This window comes from Danio rerio, chromosome 10, assembly GCF_049306965.1.
Source record: "Danio rerio strain Tuebingen ecotype United States chromosome 10, GRCz12tu, whole genome shotgun sequence".
NCBI lineage: Eukaryota > Metazoa > Chordata > Actinopteri > Cypriniformes > Danionidae > Danio > Danio rerio.
This window is the reverse complement of record NC_133185.1, coordinates 15,928,264-15,954,967: the sequence shown is the minus strand read 5'-3', so window position 1 is coordinate 15,954,967 and position 26,704 is coordinate 15,928,264. Positions and strand designations below refer to the sequence as shown.

Genomic DNA, 26,704 nt, shown 5'->3' with positions numbered 1-26,704 from the left:
ACGCATTTTTTTCTCAGTTGGTACTTTAAACATTAAATATTTCTTGTAATTTTTTTTTGCCTGCTTTCCATCTCCGAAATAAGCTTGAGGTGCGAGAGTAGATTTGGACTTAACAGATGAATACCACTTTACAGAATGCAGTGCTAGCAGATTAAATAGCATTTTAATGCACTTTGTAATGATCTTATATGGGCACCTCCTGTGCCTACCTCTCATATGCCCTTAAAATCCCCTTACCGAGCAGATCCTCCACCGTCTGAGTCTTCATTTGTGCGTCCGCCATGCAGTAGGTGGGAAATGCTTTGTCTAGATGAAGGACATTGCTGACAGCCTTATATTTCGCTGTCCTTGTAAACACTGACCAATCGAAAAACAACAGAGCGTGACACCTTTATCAAGCCAGCAGCAAAAAACGAACAAAAACTACCATTTATGACTGCATATACATCATACATCACGTCGAACGTTATGGCAAATAGTCAAAAATGGCTCTATTAGAAAGGACATGTAATGTAAAACTGACTTTTTTTGTTCATGAAAGAACAATGTAAGAAGTATGTTTTGGTAAGCCTTTTTTGTACTTGTTAGCATGCGGCTGTGGCTGGCAAATTCATTCTACAGAAGTGTAGGATTTTCTGTCAGTTGTTAGCAATTCTATTTTGCTGTTATTTATGTTTATATTACTTATACTTCTTTTTTATATATATTATACTGTCCTTGGAAACACTGACCAATCGAAAAACAACAGAGCGTGACACTTTTCTTCAGCCAGCAGCAAAAAGTGAACAAAAACTATGATTTATAGAGGCATATACTTCATATCATGTTCAACGTCACCGCAAATAGTCAAAAATGACTCTTTTAGAAAGGACATATCATGTCAAACTTACTTTTTGGCATATACATTTTACAGAAATGTATGGTTTTCTAATGTATATTTATATTTTGCTGTTATTTATATTTCTATTATTTCTATTTATATTTTTTATATCGCACTGTTCTTGTAAACACTGATCTGACAAAAACAACAGAGAGCGCCACCTTTATCAAGCCAGTAGCAAAAACTGAACAAACATCATTTATGGCAACATAAACTTCATATATCATGTCAAACATTATGGCAAGTAATCAAAAATGACTCTTTTAGAAAGAATACATCATGTAAAACTGACTTTTTTCTTTTTTTATGAAAGAACATTACAATAAATTTGTTTTGTTAAAACTTTTTTGCACTTGTTAGCATGCAGCTCATGTGGCTGGGATGTTAAATCTTTAGAAATGTTCTTCTGAAATGAAATTTTTAGCTTAGCTTAGCATAACTCATAATGTCATACCAAAAAGATACCCTTTTTGTAGAATGACCCTGCTGAAGTTACTATTGTATTTAACTGAATATACAAAGAATCACTATTTTTCCCCCAAAAAAGATCAGAATAATTAATAAACACAATGTGTAGAATTGTACTTATAGTATGTTGTTTACAAAGGCCAGAACATTGGAATGGAGCCGTATCATGCTAATCCTTTAGCTGAAGGAACCTCAACATCTACATGAATGTATTCACTAACCTTTCATAAATGTGGATCTAGAAGTTGTAACCTCTTTCTCTCCATCAAAATCCACTGCTGGTCATTCTAACATTTTGTCTGCATGATATTAGCTTTTATAGTTTTTATTTTTTTCTGTCAGAACAGGTCATAAAGCTAAGCTCACTGAAGCTAAGCAGGGCTGAGCCTGGTCAGTACCTGGATGGGAGACCACATGGGAAATCTATAGGTGGCTGTTGGAAGTGATGTTAAAGAGGCCAGCTGGGGGCGCTCATCCTGTGGTCTGTGTGAGTCCTAATGCCCCAGTGAAAGTAAAGGGGACACTATACTGTCAGTGGGTGCCATCTTTCGGATGAGACGATAAAACGAGGTCCTGACTCTCTGTGGTCATAAATAATCCCATGGCACTTCTCGTAAAGAGTGTAACCTCAGTGTCCTGGCCAAAGTCTCTCAATCGGCCCTCACGATCATGGCCTTCCAGTCATCTCCATCCATCCAATTGGCTGCATCACTGTCTCTCTACTCTACCAATAACTGGTGTGTGGTGAGCACACTGGTGCCATTGTCCTGTGGCTGCCGTTGCATCATCCAAGTGGATGCTACACACTGGTGGTGGTGTGGAGAGACATCCTTTATGATTGTGAAGCGCTTTGGGTGTATGGCCAAACACAATAAATGCGCTATATAAATACACCTTACATAAAGGCTCCGCCCTCTTTTTGAAAGAATCAGCTCATTTGCATTTAAAGAATGGCACCTGTTAAATGTAAATATAGAAATTTGCTCACACCCACATATAGGCAAATTTGACAAATTAATAATTATCCTGTGTGATATTTCGAGCTAAAGCTTCATACACAGTAGGGGCAGCAGAGGTTTATTTTACATCCTATGGAAAGGGACAAAACATGTCTCCTTTAAAAGAGAACCAATCAGACTCTCTGTCACGCCGCCAACGTAATTAATGTGCCAGCGCTGAGACAGAGCTGTAACTGAAGATCAGTATTAGCTGTCTCATTAGCATTTTAAATAAGATTGAGATTAGTTACATTGGCAAAATAATGTGGCTACCAGCGCAAGTTTGGGGCCAATTTGGGCATTTTCCCGTCTCCATCCAATTAGATCTCTGACACTCACATTTCACCTCTATTTCAGAGAGAGCAATTAAACGTTCGGCTGAAGCTGCAGAGAAGAATGGAGAAAAGAGAACCGAGCTTATTTAGCCTGCACAGAGAACGACAGAGGAGTTAATGAAGAAGAGAATAAGAGGCGACAGAGATGAGCAGCTAAATAGTTTGGTCTGAAAAAGGTGTCAGTTAATATCACCCAATAAAGCTCATTAGGTTGTTAGCTTTCCAGATTTATCTCCTGTGTTGGGATGCAAAATTGAGTGAAAGGGGAAAATATGTTGGCGAATAGTGTGAGAAATTAATTTGAGCCATCAAGTACCTGACTGATCATATCTCAGCTTTAGCTCTTTTCAATTGTGAGTAAAAAAAAACTAAAAAAAAAAACTAAATTCTAAAAATTACATGCCAACAGCATTTTGAGGACCTTAAAAAACAAACTCTTGAATACAAGTTTTTAGTGTGTGTTTTTGTGACCTTGTGGGGGGGATACCCCCCACCCATTTTAAACTCCCCAATTTACTAAATTTGTATATCTGGAGCGGTTTCATTGTAAATAAACAGTTGAAACAGTTAGTGATATTTTTTATTTTTATTTTTGTGATTACTATTATTATTTACAAAATGTAGAATAAATAGTATATATTAGAAAAGGCTGCAAATAAATTAGCAAACTGTTTAGCCTATTAAAATGAATAGCTAAAGAAATCGAGTCAAGTTATCAAATGCCATTAACCTTTTCTTCCCTGTATAACTTAAACATTCTGATTAAAGAGCAGCGAATCAATCTCTCATTTTGATTTTTCATTTGATTACATTAAATAACGGAGGTTTCACAAAACACACAGATTTATGATGAAAGCATTCAGTTGCTTTTTCTTAACTTTTGATGCTCATTTAAGACAAAATTTGTTGTGTTTAAAAGAAAACCCACCAAGATCGACATGTTGAGATATTATTATTATTATTATTATTATTATTATTATTATTATTATGTGTATACGTCTGTTCAAACAGAATCCATTTGAGAAACATTGTCTATTTATTACTATGGAACACGTCTGACAGTCACTTACCGCTATATGAACTTGACTGTATTTAGGATTGCATAGAAGGGGCAACAGCGCCCGTATCGAAAAAGGAAGGGAATCCTGTTATTTTTATATTTATTTCAAAGTGTTTTGAATGAGTGTCATGCATGCCTAAATAAAATGAAAGCACAGAACAGACTCACATTTAAAAGCAACGGGTACCCTTCATAGAAATATTAAAATATGGGAGAAAATACTTTTAAAGGATGACAGTGGGATAGAGTTGTAAAATACAGGAGAATCCTGGGAAAAATTAGATGGTTTACAGGTATGTTCTGGATACCATATGCACATGTATTATTAAAATAAACTATATGGTTTGGGATATAGTTTACTGGTTGTAACTTTTGTTTCAAATTAAACATCATTAATCTTACAAAAACAAAAAAAGCTATTTTTTGCGAAACCTGCCTGTAAATCTCTCCATTTCAATTCCATCTTTTAAAGCTTAAAGGTCTTAACAAACTGAAGTCTGAAATTTATGTACGACCGGGTGCAGCCATTTGAATCTTTTTGGCTTGAGACCTCTTGTCTCATTTACTTCCATTCATTTTTAGACATTAAAAGCAGCTCATTTTGCTGCTTAATGTTGCAAACTGATATTTTCTTTTCAAATTATTCTATTTTGTCTGTATAGTCATGTAAACACTTGATTGTAGAGCATGCAGTTTGACCATTTTGTGTCGTTTATTAATCCTATAGTAATTTCTCAGAAATATAAATGTAAATACTCTGCAACCTGTAAATGAAGATGAAACAATGAAACAAAACATTATAATTCCTTCATAAATCATTTAAAACTTGGTAACAAGCTTTATTATCATTATGAATTAACTTGTTAAGTGAAATAAGGATTCATTTTGGAAAGTAGGCTAAAATTAAAGAATTAAAAACTAAAATTATTATTTGACAAGCATTATTATTATTATTATTATTATTGAGTACAAGCATAAATACAAATAAGCAGGCATAAACAAACAAACAAACAAACTAATAAATAAATAAATGTGTGACATTTGTACGTCAAATGGATGGACACGCACACCCCAAGCAGCAGCAGGGGAGAGGTCCAGCAGTCACATAATCGCATATAGTAATTCTTAACAGTCTGCCACATTATATTATATTGCATTATATTATATATTATATTTTATTAGTCTTGTATTATGCTCTGTGTTTGTCATAAAGTTATCTGTGGCCCAAGTGTCGGCAATGTGTGTTTTGCCTTTCACTTGTATGATGGGTCTGCACTGTCAAAACACCTCCAAAATGAAAGCATAATTTTGGATGCGAAAAATGGAAAAAATTTAACCCGGCTCGAATTTTTTTTCCTTATGATGGGCGAAAGTTTTGGATTCAGTGTGCAATAACCTTAAAAGCTAAAAAATATACTGTCAAATAATGCAATTATAAATTGGCTCTTAACAATATAATATAATATAATATAATATAATATAATATAATATAATATAATATAATATAATATAATATAATATAATATAATATGATATAATATAATATATAAAGATTATCTATTATCTTTCACAAATACAGCTTTTAAATCTCCTTCTTTAATTTGTGATATTTTTGCTAATAGTGCCGTTTGCATAATTAAATTCTAATCTTCTTCTCACTATTTAGAATTTTTGAACCCTCACATTCTAGATTTTCTAATAATTGTATCTCAGCCCATTTTATCCTAACAAACAGATGTATTATGACAAAGTTAAATCAGCCCTCATTACTGGTTTTGCTGTCTAAAATTATTTAAACAGTTTCATAATTCAAATAAGACACCCATTTAAAGAATAATCAATATAAGCAGTTCTACCAACCATTCAAATTAATGTCAAATCCATGCTTTATAAAACTTCAGATGCTGGGCTCCATTGATTCCCCACTGGAGTGCTTTTTTGATTTTTCAAATTAACATTAGGCCACTCTTGTGTATTGAATCCTTGATACTCCACAATACATGCCCAGCAAAATATTATTTGACCATCTAGCAACAGCGCTTGAACATTTTGCTCCTTTGATGTTGCAATTTGCAGCGGCTGACTAAAATGTCAAAATAAATCACTGTATACAAAAGTCAGTCTCATCCGTGGCGAATCATCAAAGCAACTAATATCATACGTGAGACATCAGCTAGCAATGCATTACGTATATATCATACAACATCAAAAACAAACCTCTTTAAACTCAGGATCAAACACTGCAATCAATTAGGCATCATCAGGCTTCTTGTTGAAAGATCTTGAAACTTTAATCCCAGTCAAAAGAAATTACCGACTTGGGAAAGGTCAAACGCCCCCAGCATCCCTCACTGCACAGATGTTTAGCGCAGTTGCATTTTTCACCCACCGCTGATGCATAATGTCTGCTGATCATAGACTTGGCATCTACCTGTATACTCATTAATTGATTCCCACCGGTTTGCCTCAACAGCCGTGACCTAACTGACATTGCATCGCCCTGTAAATGGTCCTATTAAATCAGCAGATCTCGTAAACTTGCCTAGCAGGGATGAGTTGCGCAGGGCAGGTCAGCATTGACTATCAATTATCTGTCCAGATGACCTTCTGTGGCCTCACAGCGGGACGACTGCTGACCAGACCGTCACTTGCAAGTGTCTGGATCACAGTGATTTTATGTTTAAAGGAATGGATTTATTAATTGGCTTGTGTTTGGCCTTGCACAGATTCTACAGCCAATCCCATGGTCTTCCTTTATTGATTATGTGACCTCGAATGATGATGTATGTAATAGGCAACATGTCGACATATTGCTAAGTATTTACTGTCTGCGCAACAAACATGACTGATACATAAAATCCAAGTGCCTTATTGATGGACTATTACTTCAAGGTGATCGGACTTACTATTAGTGTCTGGTGGACAATAAAAACAACAAAACAATCCTGAAGACTAAACAGTACAGAGTGAGTAGGCAAGCAACCATTTAGAACATTACAGCAAATGCACAGCCATGCCATAGCAAACAAATAAGTACACCCTTTTTTTTTGCAAAAGTTAACTATCAATTTGTGGTGCAAGAGCTGCCTAACATCCTGAAATGCCTGAGATTCACTCAGAACAAATTACCTGCAACATATGGTAGAATCAAATACAAAACATCAATGACATCTGAATATAAACTGTATATATATTATATAAAAGCAACACACCAAAACACACATAAACTCTCCTAAAAAACTCCATATTTCCACTGTACGCCCCAGCTACTCCTGGAAACAAACCAGCAACCCATCCCCCCCCCAACAACTTTCCAGAATACACCCATAGCTCCTCAACAGCACCCCAACAACTCCTCAAAACATTCCATCAACCCCCAAACTTCCCAATAGCCACCTTAAATGCCAAATAACTCCTAGAAAGTGTCTTAACAATTACCCAAAACCCATAAACTTCCCAAAACACCCCATCATCTTCCACAAACATGCCAGCATCTCCCCATAGCACCTTAACAACTCTCCAAAACATCCCACCAGTCACTGATACACCCATTGACTCCCCCAATCACCTCAGCATCCACCCAAAACACTTATCAAACACTTCCCAAACACTGCAGCAACTCCCATAATCATCAAAGAAGCCACCCAAAATACTCATCAACTTCCCAAAACAATCCAGCTGCCATGCAAAACACCTACCAACTCTCCAAAACACCTAGGAACTCCCCAAAACAGTAGCAACCACCTCAAATACCAATTAGTAACTTTAACCCCAGCAACTTTCATAAACATCCAAGAAGCCAACCAAAAAATTCATCAACTTCCCAAAACACCCCAGCTGCCTCCCAAAACACCTACCAACTCCCTAAAAACCCACATTAACACCCCAAAACAGCAAAGAAATCACCCAAAACACTTAACAGCTCCCCAAACACCCCAGCAACTCCCATAAACATTCAAGAAGCCACCCAAAATACTCATCAACTTCCCAAAACATGCCAGCTGCCACCCAAAACACCTACCAACTGTCCAAAACACCTACCAACTCCCTAAAAACAGCATGGCAACCACCCAAAACATCCATCAGCTCACAAACACCCCAGCAACTTCCATAAACATCCAAGAAGCCACCTAAAATTCTTATCAACTTCCCAAGTACACCCCAGCTGCCACCCAAAACGCCTACCAACTACCTAAAACCCCACATTAACTCCCAAAAACAGCACAGCAACCACCCAACCACCTTAAAGATCCCCAAACACACCAGCAACTCTCTTAAACAATACATAAGCCACACAAAATTCTCATCAACTCCCCAAATCATCCCAGCTGCCACCCTAAATACTTACCAACTCCCCAAAATACACAATAACTCCCAAAACCACCACAGCAGCCACCATAAACACAGTAGCAACTCCCCAAAACATCTTAGCAGCCACCCAATACACCAATCAACACCCCAAAACATCTCAGCAACTCTCCAAAATAAAAACTAACTGCCCAAAACATACCAGTAGTCACCCAATCAACATTCATCAACTCCCCAACACCCGTGCAACTCCCCAAAACATCACAGCAGACACCCTAAACACCCATCAACTCCTCAAAATAGCCATCAACATCCCTAAAACCCAAGCAACTCCCCAAAACATCCCAGTAGTCACCCAGAACACACATTAACTCCCCAAAACATCCCAGTAGTCATTCAATCAACATCCATCAACTTCCCTAACATCCATGCTCCCAAAAACATCACAGCAGCCACCCTAAACACCCCAGAAACTCCCACAAAACACCTCATGCAGCCACCCTAATCAGCCCAGCAACACTTCCAAACACTCCAGCAGCCATCCCAAAACAGCCATCAACTCTTGAAAACATCCATCGACTCCACCAAAACCCCAGCAACTCTCCAAAACATCTGAGCAGTCACTCGAAACACCTTATCAACTACCCAAAACACCCCTGCAACTCTCCAAAACAAACAATAACTGCCCAAAACTTCCCAGTAGTCACCCAATCAACATTTATTAACTCCACAAAACAGCCCCCCATCACTCATGCAACTCCCAAAAAACATAACAGCAGCCACCCTAAACACCTATCAACTCCTCAAAACAGTGATCAACATTACCAAAGCCCAAACAACTCCCCAAAACATCCCAGTAGTCACCCAAAACACCCCGTTAACTACCCAATGCACTTCAGCAACTCTCCAAAACACACAATAACTGCCCTAAAAATCCTAGTAGTCACCCAATCAACATCCATCAACTCCTCAAAACAGCCGTCAACTCCCCAACACCCATGCAACTCCCAAAAACATCACAACAGCCACCCTCAACACCCAAAACAACCTTCAACTTCCCCAAAACCAGAGCAACTCCCCAAATGTCCTAGTTATCACCCAAAACACCCATCAACTCCCCAAAACATCCCAGCAGCCACAAATCACCTACAAACTTTCTAAAACACCTTAGCAACTCTTCAAAACACACATTAACTCCCCAAAACATCCCAGTAGTCACTCAGTCAACACCAATCAATTCCCCTAACATCCATGCAGCTCCCAAAAACATCACAGCAGCCATCCTAAACACCTCAGCAACACTTCCAAACACCCCAGCAGCCATCCCAAAACAGCCATCAACTCCTAAAATCAGCCATCAACTCCACCAAAACATCCAAGCAATCACCCAAAACACCCCATCAACTACCCTAAACACCTCAGCAACTCTCCAAAACACATTAACTGCCTAAAACATCCCAGTAGTCACCCAATCAACATCCATCAACTCCTCAAAACAGCCATCAACTCCCCAACACCCATGCAACTCTTAAAAGCATCACAGCAGCCACCCCAAACTCATCAAAACAACCATCAACATCCCTAAAACCCAAATAACTCTCCGAAACATTCAAGTAGTTACCTAATCAACATCCATCAGCTCTTCTAACACCCATGCAACTCCCAAAAACACCACAGTCCCCACCTTGAAACCACAACCCCTAGCAACCACAATGCACAGCCTAATAAGAGATCCAAGTGTGCAGTTTGGTGAGATCCTTTGAGAAAATGCACTGATTAGACCAATGAGCTTTGTTTTTGGTTTGATTGGCTGAGTGGATTGTTTTCTTTGTTTGCATATTTGGCATCTATCAGAGAGTAACACTGCTGCGTGTCACACAGTCGCTGAGCTGTCAAAAAGCAGCGTAAAAGTGCCTGCCAGCTCATCCATCTGTCTGGTTCAGGTGTGAACTCGTCCATTTATGTTGTTGTTTGTGCAATATTGTACTTATCCAAAACAGGAAAAAAGAAAAGAAAAGCAAAATGATTTGTGAAATGTTTGCAGAAGCGATCAGGCAGAAAAGCGCAGCTGGTGACACCCGCAAGGTGAGTGTCTGCTCGCGTCTCTGCAGAGCTGAGTTTTCCAGAAAGCCGGACGTATCAGCGCCTCCCTTCCAGTCTTTCCACACTAAGCACTTTCACCTGTTTTACGGTTATATCAGCATCAGTGACACGGTGATATGTGCGGTCCAACATCCATTAAAATGTGTTTGCTTCAATGTCAAACACAAAAAATGTAATGTGCCCAGGAAGAAATGGGCTCTGAGCTGTTTCTCTCTCTCTTTCTCTCTCTCTCTTGCCAAACATGAGCAGGCAGGGACAAATGCATTTCCTGCCCAGTGCTCGCTGCATACTGAATGACCACAGCTGATCAAATAAATAAATAAATTAATGCTATTTTGCCAGAGTAATGAAAATCAGTAGGTTAAACATCGTATTGAAGCTATAAGTAGAGAGAGCTATGGAAATTGAAAATGAAAAGAACATGGGATTAGCCATATTTAACTATGCATTTTGAGATACATGCTGTAATATCAACACTAACTTAAGAGTTTAGATAAATAAATATAATTAAACAGATAAAATTAAAATGTAAACTACATTTCCTACAAATTAATTAATTCATTTATAGTAGGCTTCTCAACATAATATATAAAAAATTCTCCCACGCGAACACGGGGAGAACATCCACACAACTGACCCAGTCGAGGCTCGAACCAGAGACCTTCTTGCCGTGAGGCAAACACTGCGCCACTGTGCAGCCATTTTATTGTATATTATATATACAAAATAGGATATATTAAATTGTATATTACATATATTTATTTACATGTATAAATAAATATATGTTTATATGACAAATCTAAGGAACTGGTAGTAACTTGATAATAATAAATAATGTGTAATTGTGTAATTATAATTATCATTATCCTCCTTTTTGTTAACAAAATTACACTGAATGTGCTTATACACTTATTGTTCACTTTATTAGGTACAACTGTCCAACAGCTCATTAACGCAAATTTCTTATCAACCAATCACATGGCAGCAACTTAATGCATTTAGGAATGTAGACATGGTCATAATGATCTGCTGCAGTTCAACCTGAGCATCAAAACGGGGAAGAAAGGTGATTGAAGTGACTTTCAATGTGGCATGGTTGTTAGTGTCAGACAGGCTGGTCTGAGTATTTCAGAAACTGCTAATCTACTGGGGTCTTCACGCACAAGCACTTCTAGGGATTACAGAGAATTATCCAAAAAAGAGAAAAAAATCTAATGAGCGTCAGCTCTGTGAGTGCAAATGCCTTGTTAATGCCATTGGACAGAGAAGAATTGCCAGACAGGTTAGAGCCGATAAAAAGGCAACAATGATTTAAATAACCACTCGTTACAACCAAGGTATGCAGGAAAGATTATTTTTGAATGCACAACACATCCAACCTTAAGGCAGATGGGCTACAGCAGCAGAAGACCTCACCGGGTGCCACTCATGTCAGCTAATAACAGGAGACTGAGGCTAGAATTTGCATTTGCTCACTAAAATTGGACAATAGAAGAATGGAAAAAAAAAAACACTGCCCATCCTGATGAGTTTCGATTTCTGCTGTGACATTCAGATGGTAGCGTCAGAATTTGGCATCAACAACATGAAAGCTTGGATCCACCCTGTCTTGAATCAATGGTTTAAGCTAAGCTGGTGGTGGTGCTGTAATGGTGTGGGGGATATTTTCTTGGCACATTTTGAGCCCATTCGTACTAATTGATTATCGTGTCAATGCCACAGCCTACATGAGTATTGTTGCTGACCATGTCCACCCCTTTAAGATCACAGTCTACCATCTTCTGATGGCTACTTCCAGCTGGATAACGTGCCATGTCATAGCGCCAATCATCTCAGACTGGTTTCTTGAACATGACAATAAGTTCACTTTTCTCAAATGGTCTCCACAGTCACCACATCTCAATCCAATAGAGCACCTTTGGGACGTGGTACACAGGATATTTGCATCATGGATGTGCAGCTGACAAATCTGCAGCAACTGTGTGATGCTACAGTTTATGTCAAAATCTCGGAGGAATATTTCCAGTGTCTTGTTGAATCTCCCACAAATGATTAAGGCAGTTCTGAAGGCAAAAGGGGGTCCAACCCTGCATTAGTAAGATGTACCTTATAAAGTGGTCGGTGAGTGTAAACAAAAACGACAATAAATTGGAAGCGACCGCTTAATTTTACAACTCAAAATCAATCAATCAATCAATCAATCAATCAATCAATCAATCAATCAATCAATCAATCAATCAATCAATCAATCAGTCTGTCTGTCTGTCTGTCAGTCAGTCAGTCAGTCAATCAGTCAGTCAATCAATCAATCAATCAATCAATCAATCAATCAATCAATCAATCAATCAATCAATCAATCAATCAATCAATCAATCACTCAATCAATCAGTCAGTCAGTCAATTAATCAATCAATCTATCTATACTAGTTAATTGGCACTTCATTTGTATCCATTTGTTAAGATGAAGGTGTTTTTAGTTGCAATAATAAAATATTTAAAAAATAAATCTGTTACAATGATTGACAATGGAACATATGTTGATGTTACATTTTCACAAACAATATTTAAATAAAGAATAAAAAACACTTTACCTGCATTTAATATGCATTCTAAGAATACAAAATAACTTAATAGCTCATGCATAACATAATCATAGATAATCATTTCAGAGACACCTAAATACCTTTGACCCATATTTACGCCACCCAACACCGAGTTGCTAGGTAAGACACAATCTTGGTCCTTGTTATGTCTCCTGAAACGTAAGTATGCCAACACATTTCCAAAACATGTTCTCAAAATATGATGGCTTAAACTTAAACCGAACTCTGGCAAGTCGTTTTGCTCACGGACCACCAGACAGTGTTGATATTTGCAGCTGGTGGTGAGAGGAAGATCGCCGTTACACGCTTGTCTACAAGCCAACATCATGAGACGTCATGCTCACATTTGTTTGGTTGTGTTGCTCTGTCTGTTGCCTTGGCTAGTGATGAAAGCAGTTAAACAGAGTATTGCGTTTCGTGAACTGAGAGGAATGACAGTGACGGCGGGTTGCCCCGTGAGAGAGAGAGAGAGCGAGAGAGAGAGGGGCGCTCTGTGTAACCAGAGGAGGCCGCGTTTGCAGACGGTCAGCATGTGTTCTTCTGGAATGGGTGTCATTTATACACATTTTTAGGATGGTTGGATTCATGGTGGTCGATTTGGAGATTTCCCTGATTGGAAGATTCCTTTTTTACCTTTGGCTTCCCAGCATGTAATTTGCATTGCATAAATTTCTTTAGAAATAAAATATCACAAAAAAAAAAGAAAAGCTGCCATAGAATTTGAAATGGGTTTAACAGTTATAATGGTAATAGTATTGGCTGTAACCTAAACTGTAATAGTCCTTTGGGTTTCTACTGATTGTATTTGTTGTCTTTAATTTATGGCAAACTACTAGACACTAGAAACCATGATAAATTACTCAACCAATTGATAACTAACTATAGCCACAAATTCATTACTAAGAGCCGAGTTAAAATATAATATCATTTAAAAGTTAAAAATATATAACAATAAATGTAAAAATAATAATTATATATATACATACATACATACATACATACATACATACACACACACATACATGCATGCATACATACATACAAACATACATACATACACACATGCATGCATACATACATACATACATACATACATACATACATACATACACACACACACACAAACACACACACACACACACACACACACAAACACACACACACACACACACACACACACACACACACACACACACACACACACACACACACACACACACACACACACACACAAACACACACACACACACACACACACACACACACACACACACACACACACACACACATAGATACATATACACACATACATTCATGCATACATACATACATATATATATATATATATATATATATATATATATATATATATATATATATATATATATATATATATATTTATATATATATATATATATATATATATATATATATATATATATATATATACATTTGATGCTATAAATGTACTTATTTATGTTTCTTTTTATTTTCATTATTAAATTCATTAATAATTAAATATTAGTCAGTCAAGTTTACATTATTCACTTTAATGAAAATATATTAAACAAACTCGATTATTGCAACCTTTTAGCAGAAAATGACATGTTTTACTATAGCTTTTAGGGCACCGCCATCTTGTAATGTCTCTTTGTCTGATGTCACGGGGTTGGTTCCATTCCCTCAGCTGAAAAGATACAGTGGAAGTAAAGCACTGAACATGGAGACTGTGAAGCCTAATTTAACCTAGTGCGTGAAGTTGTGGAGCTGGTGCAAATAGAAGCATCAGATGTGTGTTCAATATAAAAACATATATTTTAAAATATATCTGCCTGACTGCCTGTCTGGGTTTCAAGCATGGTAGTACAGAGACAGCCTAATTTAACCCAATGCATGAAGTTGTGGACGTGCATCGCACAGCTGGTGCAAATACAACAAATACAAATATTTGAGTCTTAAGTTGTGTATTTTTCTTTTGTTTATACCTTTCGTTTGATGCGCCTTGGTCCACGCTCTCACGCTGCTCCAGTGCTGCCTGACGAGGGGAACAATTAAAATCATTTATGACTTCACGCTTTAGTTACCTCTTCGTGGATTATGTCGAGAATTATTCCCTTTTCAAGTCAATCAACTCGATCTCTCAAGTTGTATAAATGACGTAAAAACCTGCCATGTGAAAAACCACACAGATCTTAGTTTGGTTTGCACATGAAAAGAGGACAGGGGCTGTAGTAGTGACAAGTAAAAGTACTCTCCCCCATTAACTCAGTACCAGACTTGTTGAAACCCATACAGGCAGTCAGGCAGCATGATACAGAGAGTAGACCAAAGCACATCAAATGATCTGTAATTAAAAGGGAAAAAAAGAAAAATAGAATAAATATAATGTATATTTTTATATTAGACACACATCTGATGCTTGTATTTGCACCAGCTCCACATCCACAACTTTACACATTGGGTCAAATTAGGCTTTCCAGTTTTCGTGTTCAGTCTTTTACATCTACTGTATCTGTTCAGCTGAGGGAATTGAACCAACCACGTGATGTAAGCCACAGCGATATTCCAAGATGGTGATGCCCTAGGTATAAAAACTAAAGTCAAACATGCAGTTTTCTTCTAAATGGTTACATCAATTGTTTGTTATATTTCTTTTTCATTAAAGTGGAAATCAATTTTTAAAATAATATAAACTTGACTGATATGTACAATACCTATAACTGTAACTAACTCTAAACTGTATGTTGTTTTAAGCATTATCGTACATCATAGCATTCATGCGAAATGCTGCATTGTACAATTTATGTAAATTTATCCATCTTTACAAATATGACTAGTTGTTGTTAGCTGGGAAAGTGTGCTGGCCTATTTGAACTGCTCTGTGTTGATTCATTTCTCCGTCTCCATCTGGCTCTGTTGGTTTACGATGTTCTAGCATGTAATGTACAACATCCCCGTCCAGATCAGCCTCCTGTCCTGAGCTGTGATACATGTTGTAATCCATCGTCCTGTTTTAGCAGAGCTCAATGAAGGCCATGACGAACTGAGCCGAGTGCAGCAGCAGAGATTGTTAGGGGTCTTAAGTTGCTGGTCATGTCGAAGGGTCATGAGTCTCAGATGAAAAGGGGATGTGTTGTGTCTGATATGCGAATTAGGACTTTGTGCTTCACCTTGGAATATCAGAGCTTGTTTGATTTTTAATTTGCTTCTCAGCTTTACAACAAACAGTTCAGCACTTCTCATCCTATCACAACATGGCCAGAGGAATCAGCCATATTATAATTTTTTTTTCTCAATAGAAGGTGAATGTGTATGTGTGTGTGCGCGTGTGTGTGTGTGTGTGTGTGTGTGTGTGTGTGTTTGCGCGCGTGGAAGGACAATGTATTCAAATGAGCAAATAAATCATACAACCAACACATTTAATAAATGAACACTACATTACATAAATAATAATAAAATATATTATCAATTAATGAATGCATATACTTTTTTATATATACTGTTGAAGTCAGAATTATTAGCCCCCATTTGATTTTTTTTTCTCTGTTAAATATTTCCAAGTGATGTTTAACAGAGAAAGGACATTTTCACAGTATGTCTGATAATAATTTTTTCTTCAGGAAAAAGTCTTATTTGTTTTATGTCAATAACTAAATCAAAAAGTTCGGAATTTCTTTGTGATCATATTGGAATAGCATTTTTTTTCTGATGACGACACAGGCAAAATTTGCCTAGCCACACCCATCCAACCATTAATTGACTGAGAATGAATATGAGAGGTGGAGTGCAAAAATAAAACCCCACCTCCTTCTCAATGTTCAATTTCACAAAGAAATACATCGTCATAGTGAAATAAAAGTCTGCAGCATTTTTTTTATATGATGTTTTAAGTAGGTATTATTTAGCTGTATTTGTTATTGAATTAAAATTTATTTTTAAAAATGAATGACTGAATTATTTAATGTTTTCTTTTTTTATGTTATCTAAATAATTTTAAATGTAACGGTTATTGTTTAATGCAATAAAATAGCTTTGCTGAGCTGTCAGCAATCAGCATGTTTATATTGTGAGTAATAATAAATGTTGTATATGAACATTGACTCACCATTACGAACACAAAAACCTCTAAATACTTTAGTCCATCCAACAAAAACAAAGACCTAAACATACCTTCTGTAAATAACCTGAATGCGGCTGGATCATCAGTGCTGTGTGGTCTTGCTGTGCTGTTTTCAGCCCATCTGCTCTCAGGACGGGGGAACAGTTGTAAGTCTGCTGTTGTACAGTAATGTCCTGTCATTGATAATGCAGTGTTTAAAAGGGCTCGGTAATCTCCGCAAGGCCTTGTCGACTCTCTCTGGTCCTTCAGCAGGGTAAGAAGCGCTCATGCCTGTGTGATAAGCGGAGAATGTCATTGTATGATATCTGATCTATGGAGCACTTACTGTCCATGCGGTGGTCAAAGGGAAAGAAGTGCATGTCAGAGATTCAGGATTAAAAGTGCTTTAGCCCGAACAGATTAAGACTGGGACACAATCTGGTTTTCATCACAAAATAGGGATTTTCAGTATTTGTATATAGTGTTGATATTTTTTTATAGGCTTCTGCTGTACTTGCTTGTAGGGTTGCACGATATTGGAAAAAAAAAAACTGACATTGCGATATTTAGTTTTTCTGCAATATGTATTAGGATATGAATATAGTTTCACAAGATGACTATTTGGAAACATTTTCTAATTTTATATTGATTGGAATTATTTGTAGGGGAGTGCACTTGCATAAAATATACAAAATTATACAAAATAAATTAATGTACAGATGAAAACAACAGATAAAATATTGTAAAATAAAATAACATGCTATGGTTTTTACTAGAGTCGAACAGTATTGAAGTATGTCATATTTTATCTTAGAAATTTAATGTGTGAAATAACACTGTAACACTATAGTCTTTATTTTTGTAAAATAATTAAACACAAATAATCCTAGTTAATTTGACAACCTTTATCATGTCTAGTGCCTAATAGCCTTAACATAGTCAAGGAATTTTAAATATTATTATTATTATTATTATTATTATTATTATTATTATTATTATTATTATTATTATTATTATTATTATTATTATTATTATTATTATATCAGTGACTTCTTGTATCAAAAATTAATCAGAATATTTGATCTTGTGTTCAACAAAAGAAAGAACCTCAAACACACTTAAAAAAATTAGTTTTTTAGACAACTTAAAGTTTTTTAGACAACTTAATTGTATTACTTTATTTTTAATCCTCTTAAATTTGTTAAAAACAATTAAGATTAAACTTAATCTATCTGCATTGAAACATAATTTTAAAAAATATGGAACCCATCATTTTGTGCAGGAGAAGCAGAGTAAATAATGGCATGCTTTTGATTTTCAGCTAAACTATCCCTTTGACAACACATTATTATTATTATTATTATTATTATTATTATTATTATTATTATTATTATTATTATTATTATTATTATTATTATTATTATTTGATTGAAATGCAAAATTTAATATTTGAGTACACGCTATTTTGAAAATGAATATTTGCATTCATTTCTCAGTGAATATTGGCAATGTATATTAGTGATTTTTCAACAAAACTGATTTATTAAACGGATATATTTATAAAAAATATTTTAATCACCAAATATATTGAGATATTGAAAGATAATACAATTAAATTCAAGCAAAATATTACCAAAAAAATAAAATACATAAATGTACAACCTACAAAATTAAAACTAAGTTTATCAGTTTTATTTAGCTTTTCTTGATTTTTCTTCATTTTTTGAAGTTTGTATTTAATATTTTTCTATAACATTTACATGTGGGTGTACTAATTTTAACCAGCTTTAACTAGCTCCAGATTTGACTTCAGTGCTGACTGATCTAATGTATATGCACAAATATAATATTGTAAGAAAAATATGTATTTAAAAGATAGATTTGTGAGGGGTGTACTTAAAAATGGTGTATATAGGGCTGTATTTCATATTTCTGCAAATATCAAACTCATTAGTCAGAAATGTTTTGCCTAATACAGCATGCTTATTGTGATTGGCTCTTGCAGAAATGGGCACATGTCTCTGGATACTGAAATGTGATGCCAAATGGGCCAGCTGTAATATGGTAAACAAGAGAATTTAGTACCAAAAATAGGATGCAGGTCTGCATGTTTGTTTAAATGTTGCGTTTACACCTGAGCATTTGGAATGCATTGCAGTAAATGTACTGCAGTAAGAAATTTACAACTCTTATGGATTGTAATAATGTGTTGGTATATTATTTAACATTTAACAGAAGACAAAGGAGTGAGTAATTAAATAACTTGCTAATAAATAAAAACAAACAAACAAATAAATAGATTTTTTTTCTATTTTGTCAATATGTCACGTTAATTAATTTCTACATTGATTTTCTATATTTATTTATTTATTTATCTTTTTGTTTGTTTGAATTCTGTTAATGCAATGTATAAAAAACAAGGCGTCATGGTGGCGCAGTGGGTAGCATGATCACCTGGTCACTGGTTCGAGCCTTGGCTATGTATGTGTGTGTATGAGTGTGTCTGGGTGTTTCCCAGTGTTGGGTTGCAGCTGGAAGTTCATCAGCTGTGTGGAACATATGCTGGATAAGTTGGCGGTTCATTCTGCTGTGACGACCCCTGATTAATAAAGGGACTAAGTCAAAAAAAAATAATGAATGAATTATTAACAATTTTGGTTCTAAACAGTTTCAGTAAATATGCAAGTAAATTTCTATTCAAAGAGTGCTGACTATTTAAAAATGTATTATTTTATCTTTGGTAAAGAAACGAAAGAAAGAAAGAAAGAAAGAAAGAAAGAAAGAAAGAAAGAAATGCTTCTAAGTAATAAGTTATTATTATAGTTCTATTAAAAATGCCTACTGACCAAGAAGGTTACTATTTGTGCATTTAAAGAGACAATTCAATAAATAAATAAATAAATGTTGTTAAAGACCCTGAACACCCCCCCCCCCCCTCATTTTTAATTCGGTATGTCTTTAAAAACGTAAAGATTTCTGTCGACAATACTAGCTAACTATGCCATCTGAATAAACATAAACAAAAAACTGCATACTTTTTTTAAATGAAGATGAGTAGTAAATCCGGATTTCACCATTTCCAGATTCGAAAAGCTCTCGGGTAAAAAAGTTCCTTACAAACATTTTGTTGTCGCATGTTAGCAGACCACTGTTAGCCAACTGCTTGGGTCCACGTGCAGGCTGTGCTCTCATCACGGGAAACAAAACCTTCGCTGCAGCACATTTATAAACGCAACTGATGAACCATGTCTCCAAACAATTCTTCGACTACTTGTTTGAATTACAGTTGGCAACACAATGTTGTGTCTCCCTGAGCACTGTAACAGGTAAAAGGAGTCATCGAAGCTATGCATAATAAGGAAGTTGCATCTCACAGATGTGCTAAAAACTCAATAATGTCACTTTGTACCGTTGAGTTGATTGGTTTGAACCAAATCTTTCTCGTGAATTAATGGACAGATGTGCTGAAAACTCAATGGCATCACTTTGTACCGACCAGTACAGACAGCCAATGTCCTGCTGGAATTAACATAATGATCTCATCACCGTGATGTAGCTTCAAAAATTATTTTTAAACCGGTAAATTTGCTCTGAACAATGCAAAACCAATTAATTTTTACATTTTTTGTTGAAATATATGGATCTTAATTGTGTTTGTAGCAATGTGGGACACATTACTGTCAACATCTCAAAAAATGTGTTTTGGTGTTTCATGACCCTTTAAAGACATGGTTCATTCAAAACTGAAAATGATGCCATCATTTACCCACCCTCCACTTGTCCCACACCTGTTTCAGGTCCTTCCATCTGTTAAACACAACATAACAAATTCTGATGAATTTAAGAAACAAGCAGTCATTGATTTTTCAATTTTTATTTATGTATGTATTTATTTATTTATATAAATGAATATAATACATAGGCCTACATAAAGATATACAATATAAACATTATATATATATAATATATATAATATATATATATATATATATATTATATATATATAATATATATAATATATATATATATATATATATATATATATATATATATATATATATATATATATATATATATATTTATATATATATATATAAACTCATGAAGGTTGGGGAGGATAGGGGGCTTAATAATGTAGATGATGTCCTTGTATTTATTTTTAGTTTGTTTGTGAATGTAGCCTATATACGTTAAATTTACCCACCCACAGGCCATCTAGAATGTTGGGGATTTTTATATTTTCAGTTGAACATGAATAAAGGGGGGAAGGGTAGTTGAAATAATGCTTTAAATAACACATTACACACTCTTTATCGTCCAAGCGAACCTGGTTCATGACAGATAAACCGAATAACCGAATGCTAGTCAGATAAGCTAGTCTATTTGTGCTGACAGGCTGTTTATTATTCACTGACCTGTATTAACACTGACCTCGGTTCACATTGAGAATCATCAAGGAAAAACGGCAACAGTTTTCAGGCTGTGATTATGGAGCTGTCAGACGGAGAACCGGAGCCGAATATCAACGCTGGGAGAATTTAAATAATAATGCGGCATTCAGGAGCTTCAGTTCGAGTGTCAAGGAGGCGCGTGTCCTTCTCATTTTGCTCTCCCGCCTTTCTTTGTCCATCAATCCGCAAAACAAACCACATTTATTCTTCTGTCGGTTAATATTACAGGCGCAAGGTCAGGTCCTGGCGGAGTTTGATATTGATTTTAATCAAAGCTGTGTGGCTCGTCACCTCGGTCTGCCTCTTCACCTCCGCCCGCCTCAGGACGTCCTGTGTCAGAGCTCGTATTTCACGCTTGGAGAGTTAGCCTTTTTTAATTGATTGCAATTAGAAGCAGCGGGATGACGTCAAGTGTCCTAAGCCCTGATTCAAGTCAATTTAGAGAAGAGGGAGATTGTCCTTTTGAAATTGTGCAATGTTTAATAAATATTAGCATGATTTAAAAAACAATAATACAAATAAATAAATGACTGACTGACTGACTGACTGACTGACTGACTGAATGAATGAATGAATGAATAAATGAATGAACGAATGAATAAATGAACAAGAAGTCCAGAGACCAACAATTTCATTAACAAAATTGGTAAAAAATAATTATTATTTAGCCTACATATATACACTACTATTCACATTATCCGGAATAATTAATATTATGCAATATTTTAACAATATGCTACCATAGACCATTTTGAGGGATGTAAACAAACAGAGGTCCCACCGTATTTCCTGTTTTACATTTTTAATTTCTGTAGCGTCTGAGAATCTAAAACATATTAATAAATAATGTTGTTATAGCTGATTTACATTTAGTTATGATTGAATTGCCTCTTGTTACAGTTATGAAATAGTTTGATAAGAAGCAGGAAATGTTCAAGGGCCAATGACATGACCACAATGAAATGGTTAATAGTTCTTTTATAGGCTATTAGGATATAGACGTTTTAACATTTTAAAAATTGTAAGTTAATGAGGTAAATTTTCTGTTGCATTTCTAATAAATGTCAATAACATGCTGCTTAATATTTACATAACCGGTAATGGAAAAAAAAAAAATAAAGTGTAATAATAAAAGGTTTGATCACCATTCAAAAGTTGATGTGTTTTGGTAATAGAAAACCATCTTTTTCTTTTTTAATCTACAAAATATTTTACATGTTTACTTGTAATTATGATAGAACTCCATTAATCCATGCATTATAAACCTCCTTAATTAATCTTTGCCATTCCATTCGATGCAATATTTTGGGGTTGTAGTAATTAAGTATTAAGTAAATACATTCAACTGATTGTTGTCCAGTGGTAATACTATTCTAAATATTTTACTTATATAATTAGCTTTAAAAAAACAAACAAATAAAATAAACAAACAAATGAATAAATAAATGCACAAACCAACCAACAAACAAACAAACAAATAAAAAATATGTTTTAAAACATTATCAAAGTGTCAAAATTCTTAGTAAAGTGCTTCTTTCTTTCTTTCTTTCTTTCTTTCTTTCTTTCTTTCTTTCTTTCTTTCTTATTTACTTTGTTTGTTAGTTTGTTTGTTTATTCATTTATTTATTCATTTATTTTCCCTTTTTTTGTGTATCAATGAAATATTAAATTGCTGCATTCTGTTCAGGATTTTAATAATAAATTATTTTGATGAACCTTATTAACTGGAGTTAAATTTTTCAATTACATGCTGAAAACCAGTGCATCAGTGTTGCACAATAATAATAATAATAATAATAATAATAATAATAATAATAATAATAATAATAATTGTAAATGACAAGCAACAAACCTTTTCACCAAAAGTAAAACAAATAAACAAAAAAAAAATGAATACAAGTTGTTGTTTTTTTAATCAAACAAATGCAGCGTTGGTGGGCATAGGGAGCATTACAAACCATTAAAAATCTCGATCTGACTTTTTGACAGGCAATGTATAACAAGTGAAATCAATAGCAATCAACTCACACACATAAAATAATTTTATTACAGCCAGTCAGTGAAAAAAACGTGTCGGGAACAGCTATACAGTCTGTCTGAAAAAAAGATTCTGCAAAGGGCATTTACATAGACATACAGCAAATAAAAGCCAATGAATTGGAGAACTTATAGCTTGTTTTTTAAGGCTTCTTTTATTTTGTCACCAGTGCTCTGCGATCAATGCGCTCGACGTCAGTAGGTCTGTAGATCCAATGAGAAATGAAACCAGACACCAGATATGGAGAAAGAGATTGAGAGAGAGAGAGAGAGAGAGAGAGAGAGAGAGAGAGAAAAGGGAGGGGGGGTGGATAGGAGAGAAAAAAGCACTCACTACATTTCCATTATCTCAGTCTAGTGCTTTACACAGTGATTGCATTCCCTTGATAACGGATGTTGCCAGATCTCATGGGACATCCTGGCAAGTGTAGGATCCCTAGTGCTTCACCAGATCTTCCATAATGTTAATATTTACATGAACGTGCCTTGCTGGAACCAGACTCTCTCTGCATGACAAATGGACGAGTATAGCATGCACATGGTAGTTGAGAAAGAATCAGTCTCTATATAGATATTTAGTTTTTATAATATAATATAATATAATATAATATAATATAATATAATATAATATAATATAATATAATATAATATAATGTAATATAATATAATATAATATAATATAATATAATATAATATAATTAATATGAGCACATAAGTAAATAAATAAAATAAAACGTGATTACAATGTGTATATTTGTATAAAGAAAAACTTTACTGTAAAAATTTGTCTTTTTGCATTTATTTATTTATTTATTTAATTATTTATTTATTTATTTATGTTCATTTGTTTTATTTTTATAAATAAAAATGCTCTTTATTTAAATTTTAAAGTGTTATTATACACAAGAATAATTGCAGTTGAAATTGTAAATAATGAAAACTTAAAAACAGTCATGATTAATTTACAAATAAATAATACAAATATATTAATAATACTTCTACTAATATTATTAATATTATTATTATTATTATTATTAGTATTATTTAAAAAAATAATAATAATGTTTTATTTAGATATCCTTGAACCTAAATAATTGACAATTACTAGTTTCAATGCTGATTTTAATATGTGTTTGAGTTTTTTTGAACATTTAAATAATGCCAACATTATTCAAATATTAATCCTGAAACACAGAATAAAACACATTTAGAAATACAATTTACCAATGACATCACGGCAACAATTATTGTAGTAGCATTCAATAATTATGGTTGCACAGTTGCTTATGCAAGATTATTCATTGTTTTGGTTGCAAGATTATTTATTTGCAATGAAACCTATTTTGCCAAATTGTAATCGCAGTTGTAACAACAACAACAACAGCAACAGTAACAGCAACAACAACAAGAACAATAACAGTGATAGTACTGCAGTAGTAGAAGTAGTGGTAGTGTACTGTAAAACCCAACACCTAGTTTTATCAAATGAAATGAGTGTAGTGAACTCAAAATTTACTGAAAGTTATCGCTGCTCATTTGAAAAGAGTTTTAAACTCAGTGTTGAAGGTAATGAGTTAATTAAATATTTCATTAATTCAACTTAAATGGAATAAGTTCACAGTACTCATAAAGATTAGTTTATTTATCTCAAATGGTTTGTAGCAATCGGTTTCCTCAAATGTTTCGAGTTGCCTTAACTTATTGGGTTTTACAGTACTCAGTTGGTTTGAGTTCTTTTCATTTATTGGGTTTTACTGTGCTTAAATTGTTTCATTTACTTAAATGGATTAGGTTCACAGCACTAATTAGGGTTAGTTTTTGAACTCAAAATTTTGGGTTTTACAGTGTATTAGTAGAAGAAGTAGTAAACCATTACTAAATAATATACAGAACTAAATATACAGTACATTCCCTCCAATAAATTGAACATGAAGCATCCTCAGAAGTATAATTTCTAAGTAAAAATCCATATCTTGCTTACGTCATGGTTTTGCTTCGTGTCAACCTCTGTGTCTTGCAGTAATGATCTCCAGTTGAGTCTCAGCAGCCGTGTGTCCTCTGACTGTAGGAGATTTGAAACGCTTCACATTTATTGATCAGAAATGTCCCCTCTGTCCACAGGTCTAGACTACAGTCATTTTATTTCCCCTCAGGGCTGAAAAGGAAATATCAATTCAAGGTCTGAAACTGGTTTAAAGCTACCTAAAGCTTGTTTGCACATTGTATGCCTGCATTTTGTATGTGGTCTGACGGTCCTGTATTGATCCAGCGACCCATGAAAAGTATTAGGAAAGGCATACACCGACCTTGTAAGCTGTAAGTGCAAAAGCAGAGAAGTCTGACTGAAAAAGAATTCCCGAAATGCAATTTGGTTACAAAATTTACTCCACTTGTTCAAAATCTATTTAACTTTGTCTCTTCGGTTGAACAAAATATATTTTGAAAAATGTTGGTAGCTATTCATTTCCACGAAATTTTATTTTTCTTAATGTAAATGTCAATGGCAAGTCATTACCAAAAAGCTCCAAATATTAGGGTTTCTTATCACAGCTGACAGAAACAGGAACAGCTGATGGAGTGTACACTAACCTATGTATTATTCAGTCACAAGATGGCTCAAAATGTTAAAAAAACACAGCTTATAGAAATGAAAACAGCTGATGGAGGATACACTAACCTATGTATAATTCAGTCAAAAGATGGTGCCAAATGTAAAAATAAAACAAAAAAACCCCCACAGCTAATAGAATTTAAAAACAGCCGATAAGTGTATACACTACCCCTTGTATTAATCAGCCACAAAATGACGCCAGTCAAAAACTCACAGCTGACTGAAACGAAAACAGCGGATGGAGTATACACTAACCTATATATTATTCAGACACGAGATGGCGCCAAATGTTAAAAAAATGCACAACTGACAGAAACAAAAACAGCTGATGGAGTATACACTAACCTATGTATTATTTAGTCACAAGATAACGCCACATATTAAAAATGCACAGCTGACAGAAAAAAAAAACAGCTAATGCAGTATCCTATATATTATACACTAACCTATAAATTATTCAGTCACAAGATGGCGCCAAATGTTAAAAAACACACAGCTAATAGAAACAAAAAACAGCCGGTGAAGTGTACACTAAACTTTTTTATTATTCAGTCACAAAATGGCGCCAGTCAAATACCCACAGCTGACTGAAAGAAAAACAGCTGATGGAGTATACACTAACCTCTGTATTATTCAGTAACACAATGGCACCACTCATTAAAAACGCACAGTTGACAAAAAGGAAATCAGGTAATGTAGTATACACTAACCTATTATTCAGTCACAAGATGGCACCAGTCAACAACACACA

General features: G+C 34.8%; 1 protein-coding gene and 1 long non-coding RNA gene across 2 annotated transcripts in view; one reads left to right on the top strand and one right to left on the bottom strand.

Annotated features, from left to right (window-relative positions):
* LOC141376324 (uncharacterized) overlaps positions 1-17,245 on the bottom strand; it is a 356,966-nt gene extending 339,721 nt beyond the window's left edge. The window contains exon 1 of the long non-coding RNA XR_012386176.1: positions 16,926-17,245. This is a non-coding gene — a long non-coding RNA (uncharacterized lncRNA). The remainder of the gene's footprint in view (positions 1-16,925) is intronic.
* cntfr (ciliary neurotrophic factor receptor) overlaps positions 1-26,704 on the top strand; it is a 313,919-nt gene that overhangs the window by 18,657 nt on the left and 268,558 nt on the right. The gene's annotated exons all lie outside the window — the stretch shown is intronic.